This window comes from Lepisosteus platostomus (genome assembly GCF_059453375.1).
Source record: "Lepisosteus platostomus isolate fLepPlt1 chromosome 5 unlocalized genomic scaffold, fLepPlt1.hap1 SUPER_5_unloc_3, whole genome shotgun sequence".
In the NCBI taxonomy this organism is placed as follows: domain Eukaryota; kingdom Metazoa; phylum Chordata; class Actinopteri; order Semionotiformes; family Lepisosteidae; genus Lepisosteus; species Lepisosteus platostomus.
The window spans coordinates 728,622-752,630 of NW_028291473.1; the positions used below are offsets into that span (position 1 = coordinate 728,622).

General features: G+C 41.6%; 1 non-coding gene across 1 annotated transcript; it reads left to right on the forward strand.

The window, feature by feature from the left end:
- Positions 1–23,925: 23,925 nt before the first annotated feature.
- On the forward strand, positions 23,926–23,998 carry trnal-uaa (transfer RNA leucine (anticodon UAA)). Its single transcript has one exon. It is a non-coding gene; the product is annotated as a tRNA-Leu (tRNA).
- The last annotated feature ends 11 nt before the right edge of the window (positions 23,999–24,009 follow it).

The following is a 24,009-nucleotide window of genomic DNA, read 5'->3' on the forward strand; positions in this document are numbered from 1 at the left end:
TTAGTCTCATAATTATCCTCTGCTCGATCCAAAAGAAACGTTGATTCCTTCTGTACTTTTTTGGATTTTCTTACGAAGATCTCACGAAGTATTGCCAGGATCTATATTTAGCGTTCGGTAGCGATAACACTGCTGATATTGATTGAGTAAAAATCTATGATGTATTGACAGCTTTATCTGAAGCAAGAAATCCTCGAACGCCGCTTATGAAGTGTTGGGATTCATACCAAGAAATGCCTTTTGTTTTCCCACCCAAAATGCTACTATTACATTACACATTATGCAAACATTACCAGTTTTAGTAGCTACTGGGCGCGATTTTCCAAAACTGAAACTAATTACAAATTATTTAAGATGAACCATGTCCAAAAATTGTAAATCAGGATTAATATAAAATCAAATGAAATTACTACAGAAGAAAAGGTTTAACTGAAATATGAATAAGACTATGCAAGCCTACAAAATAGAACAATTCAATATTTATAACTTAATTTTTTATTTTTTGAGAAATGGGCTCACACACCGGAAGACACTAACGTTTCTCTTCGTTAGAGTATGTGAATAACAGTTTAACCCCAAATGTTTGTAATTGTGATTCTGTTCAAATTTAAAAAAGCATCTATCAATAGTAAGAAATTATCAAGAAAGTAAGAAATTTTATTTCATAAACTGTAAGACATGAAGACATTTACAGGTGATATCCTTTGCTTTGTCTTTTAACGCAAGCGGTCAGGATCCAAGCCCAGGTTCGGACGGTTGTGTTTCTCTTGTAATCATCAAATGTCATTGTTTTGTCCGTCAGTTCTTTCTCGAGTTGTACCATGGATATTTTATACCATCAATACTTTTCATGCTCTTTTGCATTTTCCTTCACATACGTAAGGAAACTCAAGGCGTTCTTGTCACTGTGCTACACAGTACAGGACACGCAGTGAGGAATTCGCGCAGCTTTCAGCGGAATCCAGAGGGAGGACTCGCTCAGGAAATCCCGGGTGAGATTCAACATCCCGGGTGAGGTTTTTCTGCACCAGCCACGACAAGTTTGAAGACGTTCTCTGGATTTCCTGAATGTGACTTTAAATTAGTTCACATTCTTTGGTAGTTAACAGAACTAAATAATTTGGAGGTACATTTAAAACTTCAGAGAACACTGTAGCACTTCGAGTTTAATTGTGTAAACCTGGCTCTCTATGAACACGAGCAAAGAGTTCTCACTCAACAGAAGACTGCGATGTGAGCACAGTAACATAAAGCACTTGGAGAAACCAGGGATTAAACCCAGGACCTCATACATTTAAGACAAGCACTCTACCACTGAGCTACATCCCCAACATAGACACCTGTGGAAGTGACTTAGAGATGTGCAGGTGCTCACAGAACACAATCCATCTTTTGCATCTTTTAAGTGCTCTTGATTAAACTATGCATAGAAAAACAGCAGTACTGATGATTTTCATGGACTGATGCACACTTGTTCTGTACAACTCCAGTGATAAAACCTTGTCTGTAAATATTGTAGAACGTAAAAGGGTGAAACAACGCTCCAACTGCAGGAATGGTAACATAAAGGATCATTTTCTTATTTAATATGTCCTTTTGAGATGCCTTGTCAACGCACACAGACGTTAGAGCTGAACAAATATTTGGTACACAAGACGGCAGTGCGATATTAGAATTCCTGTCTTCTTGATGAGTTCAGACTCCTTCTCAGAGGTCCATGCTCGCCAAATAAGTTTACAGCTGTAGTGGCAATGCTTGTTAATAAGACAGAATTAAGCGTTGCTGTGCTTTCCTAAATGAGGCCCCATCTCACTCTCCCTCTCTGTGGTGCAGCCACAGAGAAAGAATTCATGCAGGCTGATTTAAGATGTTTTCTTTTGGTAAGGGACAGTTCCCAAACGGGGATGCACTTAGCTAAGCCTGGCTATCATGATCAATGGTCATCCATTGGCGCCTATCTGTCTAGGGAGTGCCGAATGGACATCTGGACTAAATTCCTAAGTGTCAGGAGTAAGTGACTCATATCTCACCTTGATCAACCAATCAGGGATTGGCAGGGTGTGGTAACACCACATGGGTCTCCAATGCCCGCCAAACTCTCAACCAATCAGCACACATCTGTGTCTTGGTCAAAAAGGGAGCGCAACTCAGATCAGGGCTCTCCTTGGCCATTTTTGCACATCCTCAGAGACAATCACGTGACAACTGCTGTTGTCTGCAAAAGGACTTGGACTTTGTTCTAAGCGCGAGGCCGAGGATCCCGTACGTACTCAGAATTCTACCAACGTGAATGCTCCGCTTGATCAACGGCAGCCTACAGTTGGACCCTCGTTGACAACTTGAATAGCTTATTCAGAAGCAGCGCTGGACCGGGAACGAACCAGCTTCTTCCCGGGCAAAAGAGTGACTTGTGAGGACTCGCGGTCACACTCTGTGCATAGAGACTTTCTACTAGCCAGCTGGACTGCTGATAGATCTCCTCGGAGCAACGACTGCCCTGCGCGCCGCAGTCAGATTCCTCCGCCCGTCCTACTCCGAGCTGCACCTTGACTGGTTGGCCGGTAGCCAGAGGACGCCGACACAACGCCCATTGGACAACCGCTGCAACAGAGGCTGCAACAGAGCCTGTCAGCTGGTTTGGTGTTCGTACCGGGAGATTCCAAATCCATACACAGTGGATAAGTAAACCCCATGTTCTACATTGCGTCTCGAGAATTCAATTGTACCTCAACACAAGTTGTTATCAATTTAATTCATGAGTAATGTATTTACTTCCGAGTTTAGATTAACAGTGGGTAATAACACTGATTAGAGATTTGGTATAGCCGGACGGCATATTGAAGTATACTCTCTGTTGTGTATCTCTTTGTGTTTGCATCTCTTCGAGATTATATACCTTGTATGTTGATAACCCTCACAGTAAGGTCTGCCGCTCGTATCCAGGCAGACTAGTATATCTTTGGTGCACAATTTATATGAATAAATGTATCTCGTGTATTGAACCCGTGTGTGTGCGTTGTTAGTTGTTCTGACAATTGATTTTCTAAAAGCCACAACGAACAACCTTGTGATTACTGCTACAATTAATAATTGTCTCAGTAAACCCATCAAACCTCTACAACCACGATACACCACCATAAACTATATTAATTTAGGAACATAAACATATAGTGTAAACTGTATATGGCTGGTATTGGTAGTTTAAAGAAAAAATACACACCAGTATTCCACTTTCTTCCTAAACATTTTAAGCATCAAAGTCTTACATGTAGTAAGATTTTACCACGTTTCGGAAACGTTTTTACATGCTCCTTCTGACCATCTTAAGTTTATATACTTTGTGAAAAGTCATAAGATATTAACATTTTCTGTGAATGTGCTCGTTATCGGAGTAAACAAAAGCATACTTTTAGAATTTGATTAATAGGGAATATAATATGGAATCACGTACCTAAAGAAATTAATAACGATATAATTATTTTTATGTACTGTAGCTCAAATAGTAGTATAATACACTTTCTATGGATACATGTGCTTCTACGCAACGCAGAAGCACATCCACAAGTAACATTACCTAGCTAAGAGAGGACATTGGCTAGCCAATATGATAAATACAGTGGAAAAAAGCAATTGGGAAAATAAGACTTGCTGATCTGTTATACATACCAGGAAGAGAACAGAATATGATTTTTTTCTATTCGAAACGTGTGTTGTCTTTATGAAATTCATGTATTTTAAACGTTTAATTAAGAAGAAAAAAACTTACAGAAAGATACTAAGCTGATCACGAGATAGAAAGATCACCCGTTTTTCGCGCATAAAAAGTGGCTATTAACTGGGTGAACTGTTATTAACTGGAGTCAACTGGGTGAAAACACATAATATGAACATGAAACAAAACAAAAAATAAAAATAAGATACAATCTACAGACATTAAAACCGGTGTCATGGAAATATAACTATCAAGGAAGCCACAAGAGAGAGTTCTCACCTGAGTAAGGTCTTTATTTCAATATTGCAATATTGGGAGCCCTGCTGCCACTTCGCAAAGTGCAACCAGAGACTCAATTTGTTACAAGCAGTACAGGGTTTTTATAAGACGTTGCGCTGTAAAAAAGCTCAGCGCTTTGTCCCTTCTAAAACTTCCCCTTTCTCTAAGAGAAAACAGATTACATCAAAAAGCGAAAGAAGAAGCACTAGATATGTTATTCAAAGCTTATCAGTTACTTTCAGCTAATTCTAACGACCCAGACAGCATATATTGTTTTGGTACATTGTCTTCTAAAGTAACCTAAACAGTGTACTTTGTTGACGAACTGTTTTCTAAAATTCTGCACGTACTGTAGCACAGCAGTTACATCCTTGAAATATATTATCTAAAAGCCCCAATATATTTTTTTGCAAAGCTCTCTACATTTTAAGAATCAATTTAGTTATTAGATTTCCACTTCAAGACTTGTTCGGCTGGCGTTCGGGGAGTCGCGTTTTTCAGAATTGTATTGAGATCGTTTTCCACAGAGCTCAGATGTCAAAGCACCGCAGCAGCTCTCCACAGCGATCCTCTATAGCGCCCTTTCTCCCACAGCTCCGTCCTCATTGGAAGGAAGCAAGAGTGAAAGGCTGAAGTGAAATTGAGCGGGGACGAAGGCAGTGAAGAGAGAGAACGTGGGAAGAAGAGAAAAACGTAAGGGAAAAAAAGCAGCGTCGTAAAAGAGGTGACGGAGCTGTCCTCTGAAGTGGAAATCTAATAAGTAAATTGATTCTTAAAAATGTAGAGAGCTTTGAAAAACATATATTGGGGCTTTTAGATAATATATTTCAAGGATGTAACTGCTGTGCTACAGTACGTGCAGAATTTTAGAAAACAGTTCGTCAACAAAGTACACTGTTTAGGTTAGTTTAGAAGACAATGTACCAAAACAATATATGCTGTCTGGGTCATTAGAATTAGCTGAAAGTAACTGATAAGCTTTGAATAACAAATCTAGTTTTTCTTCTCTCCAGCCCACAGGGATTTACCTGTGCTGTAAGAACTAATGCATGAATAAGGAGACTGGATTCTGGTGAAAGACTTCAGGAAAAAGAAATGGTGTTCACTCAGGTGGAGGGGGCCGTGCCAGGTGCCCTGGATTCATGCTTCCCACTGTAAAAAGGTCACAAACAAACTGAGCAAAGCGCAGGAGTGATGTCTCCACAGGGATAGATGGGGATCACATGCTTGGGACTGATGTGCACAGCCTTTTTCCTTTTTATGTGGAAGCCTGTCACCACCCAGAAAGAGGAAGAATCTAAACGCGAAGCCTCTTTGTATACAAACTGGCTGAATGAAACTGATAATGAGGGGGATATGAGTAATTTGTGGTATAAACTTATAAATCATACTGTAAAGTTAAAGAAATGTAATGCATCTTGTTATGTATGTGCTTCAATGCCTCATTCTACAGCCTAACCCATTTCTCTCCTAGTTAGAATCACTGTTTGGGCCAGGGGGAATGTTTTTCTTTAAGTTACTAACACCGATTATAGTAGCTGTGATACTTGTCTTCCTGCTTTTGTGTTGCTGTACGAAATATATTATGCCAATGCTTTGAAATATGGTAATGAATATGTTTGCGCATCAGTATGTTCTGATAAGAACGCAAGAATCCGAAGTATGGGAGCCTCCTGGGAGTCCATATGAAGAATCTAACTTTTAATCATTTTCAAGAATAAAAAGGAGGGAATTGAAGTGGAAATCTAATAAGTAAATTGATTCTTAAAAATGTAGAGAGCTTTGAAAAAAATATATTGGTGCTTTTAGATAATATATTTCAAGGATGTAACTGCTGTGCTACAGTGCGTGCAGAATTTTAGAAAACAGTTCGTCATCAAAGTACACTGTTTAGGTTAGTTTAGAAGACAATGTACCAAAACAATATATGCTGTCTGGGTCATTAGAATTAGCTGAAAGTAACTGATAAGCTTTGAATAACAAATCTAGTTTTTCTTCTCTCGCTCTATGATGTAATCTGTTTTCTCTTAGAGAAAGGGGAAGTTTTAGAAGGGACCAAGTGCTGAACTTTTTTACAGCGCAACGTCTTATAAAAACCCTGTACTGCTTGTAACAAATTGAGTCTCTGGTTGCACTTTGCAGGGCTCCCAATATTGCAATATTGAAATAAAGACCTTACTCAGGTGAGAACTCTCTTGTGGCTTCCTTGATAGTTATATTTCCATGACAATTCTCTATAAGAAGGGTGCCAGCGAGCCTTGCTCTCACTTACGGCCACACCCCCTTGAGCACGCCTAATCTCTTCTGATCTCGGAAGATAAACAGGGCGGCCTGGTTAGTACTTGGATGGGAGACCGCCTGGGAATACCAGGTTCCGTAAGCTTTTAAGCGCAGGAGGCGCCCTATCCCCGCTCACTCGCTCATTCCCCTGTTCACACGTGCAGTGCGGCTTGTCCGTCTGTTTATTTGTCAGCTTTGGCGAGACACGGGTGCTTGTGTATTAGCGTGAGCGTTTTTTATTCTGATCAGGAACAGTTTTACAAGTCCGCAAAGGATCGAGGAAAGGTTTATCGCCAGCTGAAGAGACACAGCGCTTCGGCTGTGGAGACTTGTTCGGCTGGCATTCGGGGAGTTGCGTTTTTCAGAATTGTATTGAGATCGTTTTCCACAGAGCTCAGATGTCAAAGCACAGCAGCAGCTCTCAACAGCGATCCTCTATAGCGCCCTTTCTCCCGCAGCTCCGTCCTCATTGGAAGGAAGCAAGAGTGAAAGGCTGAAGTGAAATACAGATGCAGCCATTCAAAATGAGCATTAAAAACCCGCGGTTCGGTAACCCACCCGCAGGGCACCGTAGGGCACCTTGGAAAGTGATTGGCTGGCCAAAATGACCGACAGGGGCACTCGTGGTGCATTGGTTGGTAGTGAAAAGATTTAATCATTTAATGTCTTTACTGTGCACGTTTCAATCCGCTTAGTTTTGAATATTTATATGGAATTTTACCACTAAAGGGAAATTTTAGTAGCTGAGCATATAAAGAAGAGGAGCATAACGCATCTGAAGGTCATATACGATATTAATTTAGGAACATAAACATTACTGTATGTACATAAACTGTACTGTGTATGGCTGGTCTTGATAGTTTAAAGAAAAAATACACACCAGTCTTCCATTTCTCCCTAAACATTTTAAGCATGAAAGTTTTATGAAACGGTACCCAAATATGGGATTGCTGTATAGAATGAATTTTAATTTTTAAAAATTATTTAACACGAAAATTAAGCTGTTTACATCTTCCGCCTGAGAACAGTCACCCGTTGCTACTGTAGATTAAACTGACCCAGGGACGCCAAATAATGTAGATTAAGCCGGCCCAGGGACGCCAAATAATGTAGATTAAGCCGGTTCAGGGACGCCAAATATGTAATCATAGTGGCTCTCTGAAGGCACCAGTTCTGTAGGGTTTGGGCATTTACTGAGACAATTATTAATTGTAGCAGTAAATCACAAAGTTGATTCTTTTGATGGCTTTAGAATCCAACCATGCGACATAACTCAAACAACGCGCACACACAGGTACTAATACACGAGGATACATTTATTAATACATAGAATATGCATGTAAAACTAACAGATCTTATCGAGAGGGTTATCAGAATACAAAAGATATATATTCAATCAGTTACAAAGTGTTACACATATCAAGAGGACATACGTTCAGTATATCATTCATTTAGACCGTTTCGTAAAGTGAACTTGGTTACAACTTCTACATTAGATACTCAAAACAAGTACATAACTCTTAGGAATTAAATTGATATCAACTGGTTGGGATAACAATTGAATTCTCGAGCTGTAATGCATTGAAGTTGAATACTCATCCAATCTTTGGGGATTCAGATCTCCTGCGGACTCAAAGAAAGAGTTGCAGGCTGTTGCTGTCCAATCCGCGCTCTCTGGCTCCGTGCCAGGCTGTGCTGTGCGGCTTGCGACGGTGCGCTGCTGATGCTCACTGACCGGCTAGTTAGTGTTGGCTTTAACTAGCAAAGTTTGTGCACAGAAGAAAAGATGACTGTGGGTCCCAGCAAGTCAGGAAGAGGACCGGATCATTCCTGATGAAGAGCTAGTTCTGAATAGTAATTCAGCTGTCCACAGTTCCGACCTGTTCACGAGGCCTGCTGCTGGTTACTCTCTGGCAACCTCCACTCTAGACTCTTAGAACAAAGGAAAGTTCTGGCACTCGGACACACTGGCCGTTCCGTGGTTGTCCGGGCTGAGTCTCAGGATGGTCAGGAGGCGCGCTGCGAGAATGTCCTGACCTTGGGATTCTCCTTTGAATTCCCTTTAGAATTGTTGAATCTGAATCTGAATCTCAATCTCAATCTGAATCTCTCAGGCTCTCTGTGCTGCCTGTTTTTACCTGGAGGAACTTCAGCTCATTGATTGGCTGAAAGTTCCATGGGCATCAGAGTCCCACGTGGGTTACTCGGCCCTACCAGTCCCTGATTGGTTGATCAAGGTGAGATATGAGTCACTTACTCCTGACACTTAGTAATGCAGTCCAGATGTCCAACTGGCACTCCCTAAACAGATAGGCCCCAATGGATGACCATTGATCATGATAGCCAGGCTTAGCTAAGTGCATCCCCCTTTGGGAGCTGTCCTTATCAAAAGAAAACATCTTGCATGAATGGTTTCTCTGTGGCTGCACCACAGAGATGAACAGAGAAATGGGGCCTCATTTGGGAAGCTCAGAAACACTTAATTCTGCCTTATTATTAAGCCTCGCCGCTACACTACCCAACGCAGAAACACAGCCACTAACTAGCAAAGAGAGGACATTAGCTAGCCAATATGATAAAGAAATAAATGATTATTTTGTTTATTTCTTTTGCACATTTATTTGAACATTTCCATCGATTGTACAAGCACTTGGAAACTGTCCAATCCCTAGTTCATCAAGCATTTACCGGTCTGGCGCCGGTCTGTGTCTTCTAGGATATAATGCCAGCGAACTCTTGTTTTTATGTCCACTATAACTACGCTGGGCAAACGTTCCAAGGTCAAATTCTTCCAGCACGGGGGTACCTTTAAAGCGGAGACGACGGCACCGAAATTTTTTGGCGCGCCTTCTCTTTAAAGCCCTGGCCAAATATGAAGACAGTACGTACAGTTATAATTCAAACGGAATTAAAAACTACACATCCCAGTTACCATGGTGGTGCTTGTGATCATTGCGTTTAACCAACGTAACAGGGCAAAAAATCAGTCACATGACTTTGGGGCAGAGTTTCGAAAGCTTAACCTATCAGCAACAAAGCGAAATTTACACGATAGGCTACCTCAAACTGTCAGTTACACGACTGTGTATGTCGCTTAAGCCACTCCTGTTTGGCATTTTAGTTATGGAGGCGAAAAGACGTCCCCCCCCCCCCCCCCCACCTCTCTGGGTGTCTGATTTGCCGCCATCTTTAACTGTTCGGTGTCCGAATCAGAGTAGCTACGCGTACGAAATAAAGTTAATCCCAACTACAAAACATATATTTTTGGGGTAAGAGGGCGCAAAACATCAGTATTTACTGCTATTAATTACTGTACGATTTATAGTTGAAATCTGAGCCTAGATATAAAGTTAGATATAAAGTTAAAATCTCGACAAAGCAATGTAGGAAATACAGAGAAAATAAATCCTTTCTGACATCTAAAATCAGTTTCGATCAAGGTCTCTAAAACGAACAAGAAAAAGAGGATTTTCGGACGGCAATTACGCTGTGTTTATATAGAATAAGTGATTTATGAGCAATCTAATTTCTTGTTCATTTAAAACAGTGAAATGTCAGCTGCAAAAGATCGCACCAGAAACAGCACTCTCTCTGCCTGTCATAGACGTTCAGGAAAGGCTGAATGAAGTCATGTCAAGTACAATAATTCGGTGATCGATAATAACAGTTGTAGGACAGTATATAAGGAGGATAAGGATTTTGAAGTTGACTCGAAATCTGATAGGTAACCAGTGCAAGGACTTGAAAACAGGTATAATGCATCCCTGATAGGATTCTTGCTGTCATATTCTGAACATATTGAAGATTGCTCAGTGTGGATTTAATTTTCCCTTAAAATAAACTATTATTCCACAATGCAGAGTATTACATGGCCAGTATTTACACGTGATATTTGTGATTTAAAGAAATTAACACAAGCAGCTTTTGGAGATTTAAGTGTTGGCTGAGTTATTGCAGGATAAAAGACTAGAGATGTTGGCAAGAACATATTGAAGATTGCTCAGTGTGGATTTAATTTCCCCAGTGAACAGGATGTGCATTTATTAATTCTAGAAAAAAAGCCTTTCTTGATTTCTCTAGTTCTTAGTTTCTCTAGTTCCCTTTAAAATAAACTATTATTCCACAATGCAGAGTGTTACATGGCCAGTATTTACACATGATATTTGTGATTTAAAGAAATTAACACAAGCAGCTTTTGGAGATTTAAGTGTTGGCTGAGTTATTGCAGGATAAAAGACTAGAGATGTTGGCAAGAAGAAGATAATTTGGGGAAAGCTGAGGAGTACACTTACAGATGCAACCATTCAAAATGGGTGAGGTATTTCGCGGCATACCGCGACACGCCCACCGGGGTATCACGTGTGTCACGTGACTAACTATCCGGCGTCGCCTTGTAAAACCGCCAGGGGGAGCTTAACCTCTCATGTACAGCATTCGAGCCTTTAATTTTGAACTGTGTATTACAGCATGTTAATCATCAGTCATTCAAATGTTGGTATATTTTATGAAAGCAAGATTGCTCAGTTGGACAAAAGTACACAACCTACCTTTATCAGAAATATTTATGCATCAAAGCCTTTACTGAAGATATTACTAATAGTATTAATAATGGATGACTTTGGACAAGCTGTATACTCAAAGTATAATTTCTTTAGCACATTTGTACAAGCACTTGGAATCTGTCCAAGCCATATGTCAGGCATTTTGTTTTACTTCAACGGGCATAAAAACTTCCTTGCTTTTAACAGGGCGTTTCATAATTTCTAACTACGAAAATGATTTAAAATGCGACACCTATCATGAAAAGAAAAAAATACACACCAGTATTCCATTTCTCCCTAAACATTGTAAGCTTCGAAGTCTTTAACTAACGTGATACCGGAGTCAACAAGCATACTTTTAGAATTTGATTAAAAGGGAATATAATATGGAATTGCGTATCTCAAGAATTTAATAACGGTATGATTATAGCCGTGTACTGCGGCAGGGCTGTGTAGGGCTGTTTCGCCTGCCTGCTTATACGAGCTGTCTTGTAGCCTACTGGTCTAGGTGCATAACTACCAACTGGCAGGTTGTGTGTTCAAATCCAGCTGGTGCTGGACCTTTCAGTATTATTTATTTATTTTTTAATCGCGTAACATAAACATATTACCGTATGCAAACTGTACTGTATACAATATGTATATGTATATTTAATGTCTTAACTGTGCCCGTTTAAGTATTGAATATTCATATCTAATTTTACCACTGAAGGGAAATCTTAACATAAACATACAGTATATGGCTAGTCTCGGTACTTTAAAGAAAAAAATACACACCAGTATTCCATTTCTCCCTAAACATTGTAAGCTTCGAATGAAACCACTAAATAAAGACATAAATATAGAAATCTTAAGATTTGTTTTATTTAATGTTGGTAGCAGGATGAACTGTCAGAGTGTATATTTTGTCGCAAAGTTGCTACAAGATGTTAACAGTGAAAAAGGTATTTAGAAATGAGTTATTTCAAGATGAAAAAGAAAACATACACGAAACATGGTTTCATTATGACCAGAATCGGTCAAGATATTTTTAACTTGATTTACAGTATTTGAGAGGTATGTCTTAACACCGATACTACAGTGCATAAATACTGCTCACGTATATGTTTCTAGGTTTATATTATGCATTTCATACGGTCAAATTACTTTTGAGCAACTAATAAGAAGCGCGAAACGGTATGCGTTTTAGTTTCGTTTTGTGCTGGAACCCGTGGATTGATTAGAGATATCAAGTACATACAAGTCATTTTTTTAATGTTGTAGTTCGTCTTGAAAAAATACATCATCTATCAACAATTACACAGGTTCTGTTTCTATATTACGGATTTTGGTTAGGTACAGTATTATCAAATCCAGTGGCGCTGTGTGTTACTTTACTGAGTCCCATGTCACATGGTCTGTGATTGAAACCTGTAAAACCGGTTTAATTCGTCACAGCCAGCACTCTTCAGGTGTGAGGGTCTTCTGCTCAGAATGAAACGCTAAAATGTTTGTGTATATTCTAATGGTAGTGGGGGCAGGGTGTGTGGGAACACCCTGCATTGGAGATCTATGTTCTTCACACCTGAAACATTTTCTCTGAAAGGATTTTCTTCGCAGTTTAACCGATCTTGTTACAGCATGTTACAGTTTACTATTATTAACCATATTAATTTTAAGTGCTTAATGTAAAATCTTGTAAAAATATATTTTCATTGTTCAAATATACATTAATATACATTAAGTCTGACTATCATATAATAAGATAAATACAAAACTAAAGAAAATTAGGGTTAAATATAATTCAAAATATTTTGCTAACAATGTTAACTGTTTATGAATAATAAAATGTATTAGCTAAGGAGTAGGATGGCACAGTTGTTAGTATGTTTTAAGTTTTGAATCTTTTTCATAAATACAACAGTAGCACCTGATGTCTCAGTGGCTTTCAAAATTAAATTATGCATGCAAACCTGTGAACTAGAAAGATAACTAAGATTTTAATACTAATTTAATGACCGCGGGCACTTTCCACCTCCTCTACATTCTCAGAGTAGAACAGACTAACCTTCTAATGAAAGACGGTCCACCCCCCACGGACAGGAAAAGTGCCCACAGGCACTTAAACTTAATATGGTCAGTAACAGTAAACAGTAACATGGTAAGAAGGAGCACGTACAAACGTTTTCGAAATAACCACATGTAAGACTCTGATGCTTAAAATGTTTAGGGAGAAAGTGGAATACTGATGTGTATTTTTTCTTTAAACTACCAATACCAGCCATATACAGTCTGTAACGTAGGGATTTCTATATGTCTTTATTTAGTGTTTACATTAGTGACAAAGGCTAAACTTTTAGCTTCAGTAACGTGTACATATCTCCCTTTTTTATAAAACGACTTGGTTGAAAACTGTTCCAGAGCCACTGTTGTTTCATCAGTGAAAAGTACATCATGAAATGCCTCTCCCTGTTCAATCCACTGGAAAAAAGAAAAGGAGCATAAAGCTTCTGATGGTCATAAACGATATTCATTTAGGAGCAGCATCAGAGGTATGTTTTTAACTGCACTGCATTGGAGAGAATACCATAGTGTGTTTTTTTTTTTACTCCCTGGCGGAAACTGGCTTCCAGAAGAATCAGTATGGCTCAGAGATTAAATAAAACTTAACTGACATTAACGAAGAGCATAACGCGTGTACTGTATACACTGCAAGTACAACCCAACTCTCTGCAGGAGTGCTGGCTGTGACGAATTGAACCGGTTTCACGGGTATTTTCAAAGTAGGAGGCGAGATTTCCAGCGAAAGACACCCCCCCCCTCAAAAACCCAGTAAATACAGTACTTACTAGTTAAAGGCTAGGCTCCCGACTACGGCGAAAGGAACCCTTCTTTCGTTAGAAGACAATGAACATATTTTAGCCCTGAATGAATTAATAGCAAACATGGTTTACATAAAAGACATTTTTCCAAGAAAGTTTAGCCTTTGTCACTAATGAAACCACTAAATAAAGACATAAATATAAAAATCTTAAGATTTTTAAAATACATGACTTTGCTAAAATTTATTTGAAAATAAAAACAATTACAACCGCCAGGGGAGAGAGAGAACAGGGGAGGGGTGTTGGTTTTGCATAAGGGGCGGGGCTATGGAAATTAGGTATGTTTGGGAATGTGTAGTTACATGTTCTGGCTGTTTGTGAATTATCGTTGTTGAGTATGGAGTGTTGAGGTATTGATTTTGTGTAATGCTTTATGTTGAAAATTGAGGTGGATTTTGTTTATGATAAACAGGATAAACTGGGATGGGAGGAAGGTTTGGTTTTGCATAAGGGGCGGGATTATGATAATTGGAAGACTTTGCGAGAGTAAAATGGTTTGATTATTTGATTTTGTATTGTGGTTGTTATCTATGTTTTTGGTTGGTATTATGTTTATATGGTTGTTTTTGTTGGTTGGTTGTTATTATGGTTATTAATAATACGATCTATAGTTGAAATCTGAGCCTAAATAAAAAGAAAAAGCAAGTGATTAGGTTTATGAGCAATCTAATTACTTATTCGTTTAAAAAGCTATATAAAATAAAGTTTATTATTAATTTGCTGGACAGAGCAGTGAACATTATTATGCATAAGACAAAGATAACGATCCTGATCAGTTTAGAAATCTGTGTACGCTGTAAGGTTTTTACTTCTTAAACTTTTAAAATACACGTTTTGAATAGAAAGAAATCCTCTTCCTGGTACAGTATGTATAGCAAACCAGCACGTCTTTTTTCTCCAGAGGGGTGTCAGATGGTGTCAGCCAATCACCATTCTGCGTTGGGTAGCAACGGGTGACTGTTCTCAGGCGGAAGATGTAAACAGCTTAATGTTCGTGTTAAATAATTTTTTTAAATTAAAATTAATTCTATACAGCAATCGCATATTTGGGTACCGTTTCATAAAACTTTCATGCTTAAAATGTTTAGGGAGAAATGGAAGACTGGTGTGTATTTTTTCTTTAAACTACCAAGACCAGCCATACACAGTACAGTTTACATACATACAGTAATGTTTATGTTCCTAAATTAATATCGTTTATGACCTTCAGATGCGTTATGCTCCTCTTCTTTTTATGCTCAGCTACTAAAATTTCCCTTTAGTGGTAAAATCCATATAAATATTCAAAACTAAGCGGATTAAAATGTGCACAGTAAAGACATTAAATGATTAAATCTTTGCACTACCAACCAATGCACCACGAGTGCCCCTGTCGGTCATTTTGGCCAGCCAATCACTTGCCCTGCGGTACCCTCCGGTGCCCCGCGGTGGCTTGTGGGTAGGTTACCGTACTGCGGGTTTTTACAGCGCATTTTGAATGGCTGCATCTGTATAACAAGAACACTTCCTAATGGGGTTAGGCATACTTTTGATGAAGATGATGAAGTTAACAGACTATATGTTTACATAGATACTGAAATAAGGATTGTATTTTAGATTATTTGTAGTTGCTTGCATTGAACTGTGTGTTGGATGCACATGAATTGAAGGAATGGGCAAACATAGCTGATGCGGATCCACAGAGCCAGCATATTAAGATGTTTATAATTAGAGCCAATTTGTTTAAATAACTAGGTATGGAAACTGATGTGCAAGAGAGGTGGAAAGGCTGTTTCCTTAAGCCAGCACTATAAGATATTTTATTCTCAGTGAGATGCTGCCATTTCATAGTGTGTTTCTAACACTGTGTATAGTTCCATCCACACAGTGCCTTTACTTCCATCCATTTCTAATCTCTTTATCCAGTACAGAGGATTTGGAGCCTATCCCAGTAAGCAACGGACACAAGGCAGAATACACCCTGGACATAGCGCCAGTCCATCACTGGACAGACAGACACAAACACACACACACCAGGGCCAGTTTTCCCATAAAACAATTAACTTACCAGTATGTTTTGGAGTGCGAGAGGGAGTCATATCACACATATGGAGAAAAACCATGTAACCCAGAGAGAACATGTAAACCCCACACACACAGGATGGCAGGAATTGAACCTAGGACCCCAGTGCTGCAAAATACAAATGCTAACCACTTTGCCACCATTATAAATAAGTTATCTTTCTAGTTCACAGGTTTGCATGCATAATTTAATTTTGAAAGCCACTGAGACATCAGGTACTACTGTTGTATTTATGAAAAAGAATAAAACAAAAAACATACTAACAACTGTGCCATCCTACTCCTTAGTTAATACATTTTATTATTCATAAACAGTTAACATTGTTAGCAAAATATTTTGATATTAAATATTTAGTTTTGTATTTAACTTATTATATGATAGTCAGACTTAATGTATATTTGAACAATGAAAATATATTTTTACAAGATTTTACATTAAGCACTTAAAATTAATATGGTTAATAATAGTAAACTGTAACATGCTGTAACAAGATCTGTTAAACTGCGAAGAAAATGCTTTCAGAGAAAATGTTTCAGGTGTGAAGAACATAGATCTCCAATGCAATTTCAACCAAACCTGTTCCCACACACCCTGCCCCCACTACCATTAGAATATACACAAAGCACTCAAATCTTTCGAGCTAATGATCAGGTGACCCGAGAGAGAGCGAGAGAAACACCAAGGGGTGCGGAACCAGGGAACTATTTACATGGAAAACGGGCGATCTCCCCAGACTGTCCGCCCGTTTCACTGTTACCTGAATACCTCTTTATTTAGAACTCACTAACACTGATTTTTAGTTTAGAAGGATTCAAGTAGGGTTTAGATGAAAGGCAGCGACCTTAATCAAGCCCAAATCATAATTGAACCCATTCAGAGCCTACATTACATTTTAGCGTTTCATTCTGAGCAGAAGACCCTCACACCTGAAGAAGGGGGAGGTGTCTTTCGCTGGAAATCTCGCCTGCTTCTACTTTACAACCGGAGTGCTGGCTGTGACGAATTAAACCGGTTTCACAGGTTTCAATCACAGACCATGTGACATGGGAGTCAGGAAACTAACACACAGCGCCACCGGATTTGATAACGCTATAAAAACGCTCTTAAATAATGTGACTAGGCACAGAACAAGTTTACAGCACAGTACAATAATAAATGCTGACCATGACTTTAGAAGCGATTTTTAGAAACATCCCATCAGTGACATCACTGAAGTCAACTCCTAGGTACTGTAACTGTCGTGTGGATAGTTTCACAAGAATCGGACAAAGGTTTAAGCATCGCTTGTTCTAGATAAAACTGCAAAAAAAACAACAACAACCCATAATGTACTTCTTTGCGGCTCTGTTTGCCCAAATCATATATTCACAACGTGAAATTTAGAAAATAATATTACGTAACCAAAATCCGCAATATGGAAACATAACCTGTGTAATTGTTGATAGATGATGTACTCGTAACATTTTTACAAGACGAACTACAACATTTAAAAGATGACTTGTATGTACTTGATATCTCTAATCAATCCACGGGTCCCAGCACAAAACGAAACTAAAACGCATACCGTTTCGCGCTTCTTATTAGTTGCTCAAAAGTAATTTGACCGTATGAAATGCATAATATAAACCTAGCAACATATACGTGAGCAGTACTTAAGCACTGTAGTATCGGTGTTAAGACATACCTCTCAAATACTGTAAATCAAGTTAAAAATATCTCAAGACCGATTCTGGTCATAATGAAACCATGTTTCGTGTATGTTTTCTTTAAAGTACCGAGACCAGCCATATACTGTATGTTTATGTTCCAAAATTAATATCGTTTATGGCCTTCACACGCGTTGCAGTATGCTCCTATTCTTTTTATGCTCAGCTACTAAGATTTCCCTTCAGTGGTAAAATTAGATATGAATATTCAATACTTAAACGGGCACAGTTAAGACATTAAATATACATATACATACTGTATACAGTACAGTTTTCATACAGTAATATGTTTATGTTCCTAAATCAATCTCTTTTATGAGCATGTGAAAGGCATGGTGAATCGATTCTCAAAAATTACTGTACTTTGCATGATTGGAAACAAATGCGTGATTGCGAAATGCTGTGGTGTTACTTTTACAAAGACGGTCAATGAAAAAAAGAATGTTGACCAGGGCAACACTTTGAGTTTACACTTACAGCTTGTCCAAGGTCATTCATTATTAATACTATTAGTAATATCTTCGTTAAAGACTTTGATGGCCACAGCTCAAACATGCGAGGTTGAGCTTTATTAGCTCCACCTTGCCGTAATTCCGGATACTATTATTTTGCTTGTCATATTAAAGGAGAATTTACGGTAACTAGCGGTATTTACCGGTAACTCGCGGTATTTACCGGTAACTTGCGGTAGACTGCGTACAGCGTACCGGAAAATAATGCGGTATCGCCCACGCATTTTGAATGGCTGCATCTGTATGTCCCCCAGCTCTGAGCCCATTGGGCCTGCTGGTGTGACCAGAGCTGCAGCGTCGCCATGCTGGTGGGGGTCAGTTCGGCTTTTCTGTTTGAATGAACAGGGGGGTTACATGATGGTGCTGTCTGTGGTCTGGCTGTCCTGCTGGTCTGGATGAGGGGTGCGTAGTGTGGTGCAGGTTCTTGTCCCATCCTGCTCTTGGTCCAGGTTGGAGGGTTGCACCGATTCTGAGTCTTGTTAGCTGGTATGGATGGGTTTGGGGGTGTCGATACCAGAGTGGTCCGGGGGGGGTGCAGGTGTCTCGGGGGCATTCTTGTTTTTCTGTGAGTTCAGGTTGATTCTGTTGGTTTTGCCACGAATCTCCCTCACGCAGGCAAGCGCTCCCGCATTCCTACGAGCTCTCCCCGTACCAAACGTGCACGTGTCAATCAGTCCTCTGCTTAAACCCTCATCTGCCCCCCGGTCATTGCTCACGATTGAGATCTCTCCCGGAGCTTACGTACTAACTACACCTTTGCCTTACTACGACTTCTCCCCTGGACCTCGACCCCGCTTTTCCGACAACCGCTTTAGCCACTCGATTTTGTACCTTCGCCTGTTTTACGCTTTCTCGGATCCTGACCCCAGCCTGTCTCTTCGTTTACACCTCTGTCTACCGACGCAACTTCTACGCCTTCCCGGACTCCGACCCCTGCCAGTCCCTCGACTACACTTTCGCCTGTCGATTCTGTGCCTACGCCTGTGCTACATGTGGAAGACCGAGTCAAAAGGTCAGGACAGTGACTATGCGTGGGAAAGGTTTTCTGTTCGCACCTAAGACCACTGTCTTAGGTGCAAACTAAAGCCTGTGATTCCTCACACCCATTCAACCAGAGAAAATTGAAACAGATTGTAGGATGCCAAATGGCACCCCCCTGTCCTGTTTGTTTGACTTCTGACACTGCCCCTTTCCCTGTATGTTCCTTTGATATGTTAAAGTATTGCCTACTTTTAATGTATAAAAAAGGAAAGTATAACTTCAGTCCAGTGAGCATGTCTTGAGTGCTAGGGGAAACCCTTTCTCTGTGATATGCTCCCCTTCAGCTGATTGTATTAAAGATCTCTGTTGACAATCTCCCAACCTGAGTGAAGACTGAGTTTTCTTCGACATACGCCTTCCCGGACTCGGACCCCTGCCTGTTTACTCCGACTACGCCTGCGTCTCGCGCCAACCCTACCAAGGGCACCGCATTGGATCACTATCCTCAGCAGTCAGCCCCTGCGTGACAGGTTCTGAGTGTCTTGGTTACATCTGTTTGTGTGTATAGATGAAAAAGCTATTGAAGAGCACCCCCACACCCCCCAGCCGTCTCGGTGGAAGTTGCCATGTTCAAAAAATCCTAAAAAGATAATTAAAGTTGCACACAACAAAGCATGACTGTGAAAGGTCAGGAGGCCTGCCTAGTGAGCACAACACTTGATTACAGTCAAAAAATCATTAAAAAATAAAGAAATGTTCTACAACTCAAAGCGAGGTTGTATAAGGTTAGGTGAAATGTCTGGTGTAAAACACCTGGTTGCAGCACTGTGGCTGTTGTGCTTGAAGAGCTATTGACTCGTGAATAGCACCCCCCTATCCCCATGTACCGCCTGTCTAATGGTGCCATATTGAAAACATCATAAAAAAATAAAGAAAGGGGCCACAGCCACAGCAAGGTTGCATAAGTTTAGGGGGCCTGTGTGGTGTGTAAAACACTTAGTTTCAGCAGTGTGGCTGTTGTATTTGAAATGCTATTGAGCCATGAAGACGACCCACCTGTCCCAGTGTATTACCTGTACTGTTATCTTCAGAAAATCATTACAAAATAAAGAAAGGGGCCACAGCCACAGCAAGGTTGTATGAGGTTAGAGGGCCTGTCTGGTGTGGAAAACACTTGGTTTCAGCAGTGTGGCTGTTGTATTTGAAATGCTATTGAGCCATGAAGACGACCCACCTTTCCCAGTGTATTACCTGTAGTGTTATCTTCAAAAAATCATAAAAAATAAAGGTTCCACAACCCAAAACAAAGCTGGGAAAAGTCAGAGGACGTGCTTAGTGTGCAAAACACTTACTTGCAGCATTGTGGGTGCTGTGGTTTAAATGCTATTGGTTTGTGAACAGAATATCCCTATACCAGTGCATTGTGCCACATTAAATAAAAGCACGAGAAAAAGAGATTCAGAACACAAAGCTGTGTCAGTGTTCTGTGTAAAAAGTCGGTTTGAACATCATGGGAGCTGTTTTTAATAAGCTGCTGAGAAAAGAATATTTTAAACTTCCTGCTGTCAGTAGTATTGTCAATATAGTTGAACCACACCTGAATGAAAATAGAACGTAAAGGAAGGGTTTCAGAAATCAAACAAAGCTTTATTCCCGTGCTTACAGTCTGGGTAATGGGAGACTGCGCTGTTCTGCTTCCTATGGTCATATATGGGTTTTTCGCACGAAGCCGTATTGAACAGTATTTCTCGCGTTGTGAACGTGTGCACACAGCAGTCCCCGGGTTCCAGTTAGTGTGTAATTACGCATCGATGAAAAACCGGAGGTTTAAAAAAAGATGATTAGCTCACTGATAGTTTGGTGTAGAGGCTGTGGAAATATCCACAAGTTGTGGTCTTTAAAATGCATTTGGTTTGAAGGCGTTCTGTGCTTCCATTGCAAAGATATGGACAAGAGAAAATGTGAGCATGGTCAAAAAAATGTCAAAAAAATGACAAAGTGAAGGCTGGGAAAGCATTCACAATGTATTTTATACACAAAGCATGTGTTTTAGTAACTCTAAGAGATTTCGCGAAAGCGCTACAGGCATGCCAAAATCGTTTTCGAACTTCAAGCTAACTTAACCCCGGTACAGGCGTGCTGGTCTCTGGAGAGAGAGCACAGTCCATCAGCGCACTCCAATAAAGGCACTGGAAGCAGCTGAATCGCATTGGCGAAGCTCAGCACTGGGCCGCTGGGCACGGTTTACAACCGTTTCCGTAGTGTAGTGGTTATCACGTTCGCCTCACACGTGAATGGTCCCCAGTTCGAGACCGGGCAGAAACAGCCGCTTCTTGCACGCTCCTGTACTTCACAGAGGTCTTGAGCGACCGGTCATTTGTTCCCAATGTATTTCCGGTGCCTTCATGCACTCTTGTACCAAACGCACGTTCCTTCTGTACGCGGAGCCGATCATTTGCAATTGGGCTGTGCCGACAGACCAGGATGAGCTCTGTCGGCTCAAAAGCAGCGCAGGACCTGCAAGAACAACAGAAAGAATAGCATCCAGTGGGGGCCTCTTAGTGAGCCCAAGACCTCATCAAGAATCGGCTCCAGCAACAGGGCTGGGCACATTGTTCCATTCTCCGCCCACTCTCGGTGTAAACAAGTCCCTCCTGGTCTCTGCTTGAAATGCACTTTCCTGCATTTGCTTTGGTGTAACTGGCTTCCCCTGCATGGGCAAATGTGAAGAAGATCCTTAGTAAGTCATTGAAGAAAACCGAGAAGAGGTCGGAGTGTCCTCCGTCGTTCTTCAACGATCCAGTCAGGAAGTACTCCTCTGTAAAGCGCCGTTTGTTCACATCGATTGGCTTTTTTTTGCCTTCATTCGTGCAAGTAGTAAAAGCAGACGCCCCTATTCTGCCGTGACCCGGATTCGAACCGGGGTTGTTGCAGCCACAAAGCAAAGTACTGACCACTATTCGATCACGGCGAGTTACCGATACACACGTGGCCGGGCGGAAAAGGCTGTGCTCTCTTCGTGTGACATAATTCGGAAAAGTCCTGACGTTGCATTTCAACTGAGCCCCAGTATACATCGACCCTTCGACACTCTGAGTGACAACTCTCTTGTGCGTTTTCTCATATTTATGTAGTTTGCTTGCATGATGCCGGGAACAGCATGGTTGTTCGCTGCCATATAGTCTAGCGGTTAGGATTCCTGATTTTCACCCAGGCAGCCCGGGTTCGACTCCTGGTATAAGAACGTGTCAGTTTTGCCTCCTGCTTTCCAAAAGATCAGCACCGTGTACGAAGGAGCCGCATTAAAACTACTCGAACATGCAAAATGTTTGAGAAGAGGGGGCGCTTGTTTCCAGCCGAAACTTCTCGCTTGTGAGACGAGCTGATCATCGCAGTGGGAGGGTTACTCTGGTAGACAGGGCTGACCTTCGGCAATAGGATTTATACTCCCCAAGATGATATTTGCACTTTCTGGAGAGGCGATTTTCTCCACTTCAGTAGCCCGATTTCGTCGATTGCGTGGAGAGGGCTGTAGAATGTGGCGCCGCCTTTCCTGCTCCGTCCATGACAGGCGTGCTGGTCTCTGGAGAGAGAGCACGGTCCATCAGCGCACTCCAATAAAGGCACTGGAAGCAGCTGAATCGCATTGGCGAAGCTCAGCGCTGGGCCGCTGGGCACATCTTACCACCGTTTCCGTAGTGTAGTGGTTATCACGTTCGCCTCACATGTGAAAGGTCCCTGGTTTGAAACTGGGCGGAAACAGACTTCTTTTGTCGCCACGCACAAAAGGGGATTGGGGATTCGCCTAGCGCTGTGATCGAACAGACCCACTCACATCTTAGTGTGGCGGGATCTGTACAGTGCATGTCGCTGCGCTTCCTGCTTTCACTTCAATGCGCGTCCTAATGTACCCCGGTCTCCCGGTCGTGTGACAGGTGGGGACAGGTGACAGGTCCTATACTAACGAGGAAGACATCGCTCTCTCTGACCCCCGGCATCGTGTCCCGACCCATCGTGCTGGAATCCGACGCGTGCTGTGATTCCTTTACGGAGCGGAAATGACAACCGAGGAGCCGAGAGATCATTTCAGCATTTCGCGTCTGAACGGAAAACACAAACAACCAACTCGGAATAACTTGCTTTGGACGCTTTTCAAAGCGTTCTTTGTGCACGACGACTGCGCCGTTTAGCAGATACAAATGGGTTGTACAACTTTGAACTAGCAAATGGAAGAGGGCTAAGCCCCCTCTCTTTTAGCCCAGGTTCGATCTGTCTCCCAGAATCACCAGGGCTCGCACACACACACCCGTGCCGTTGAAGTGCTCTGCTTCATTTCTAAGGGCATTTCAACATTCGCTCCTACCCCGAGAACAGAAAAGACAGCATCCACAGCAACAACAGCTCAGGTCTCTGCACAGGAGCTAAGCTGCCCCCATCTCCTCTGCTTTGCGGCTCCTGCTGAGCGGAGTCCTGCCTGGAGCCGTGTTTGCAGGCGGCGGCTCCCCGCGCCCTGTCTGTGCGTCGTGTCCAAGAGCTCCTGGGAGGAAGAGAGAGCCCTCCCCCTCGGGGGCTTTTCCACGGTCTGTGTGAAGAGGGGCGGGTGTGTCCAGTAGCTTATCGAGCGGAAGCCTGGGGCGGCGGAGAGCTGTGATCGTGCAGACCTTGAGGTGTCACCTCTTTGTCTGCTTTCCCGCCCCCCCTCCGCCCAAGCTCTGCTCCAAAGTAGCCCGGCAACCCCTCACACCTGCACGTGTCAAACCTAAGGTGTGGCCATGAGACACCCATGGGGTGTCGTTCTGTTCTTGCTAATTGTTTCCTGCCCGTCGCAGGCAGGAGTCCATGCGAGGAAGATGCGCTGGACAGAGCTCAGAGGGCGCAGCTGGGTGGCTTTCCTTCTGAGTGACGTTCCTGCAACACTCTCCCGCTACTCTTGGTGCGCTCATGCCGCAACACAGGAAGGCTGGAGCAGGTGGCTGTGCACTCTGTGCACCGCCGAAATAGCTCAGTTGGGAGAGCGTTAGGCTTAAGATCTAGAGATCCCTGGTTCGATCCCAGGATTTGGCATTTTGTTTCAT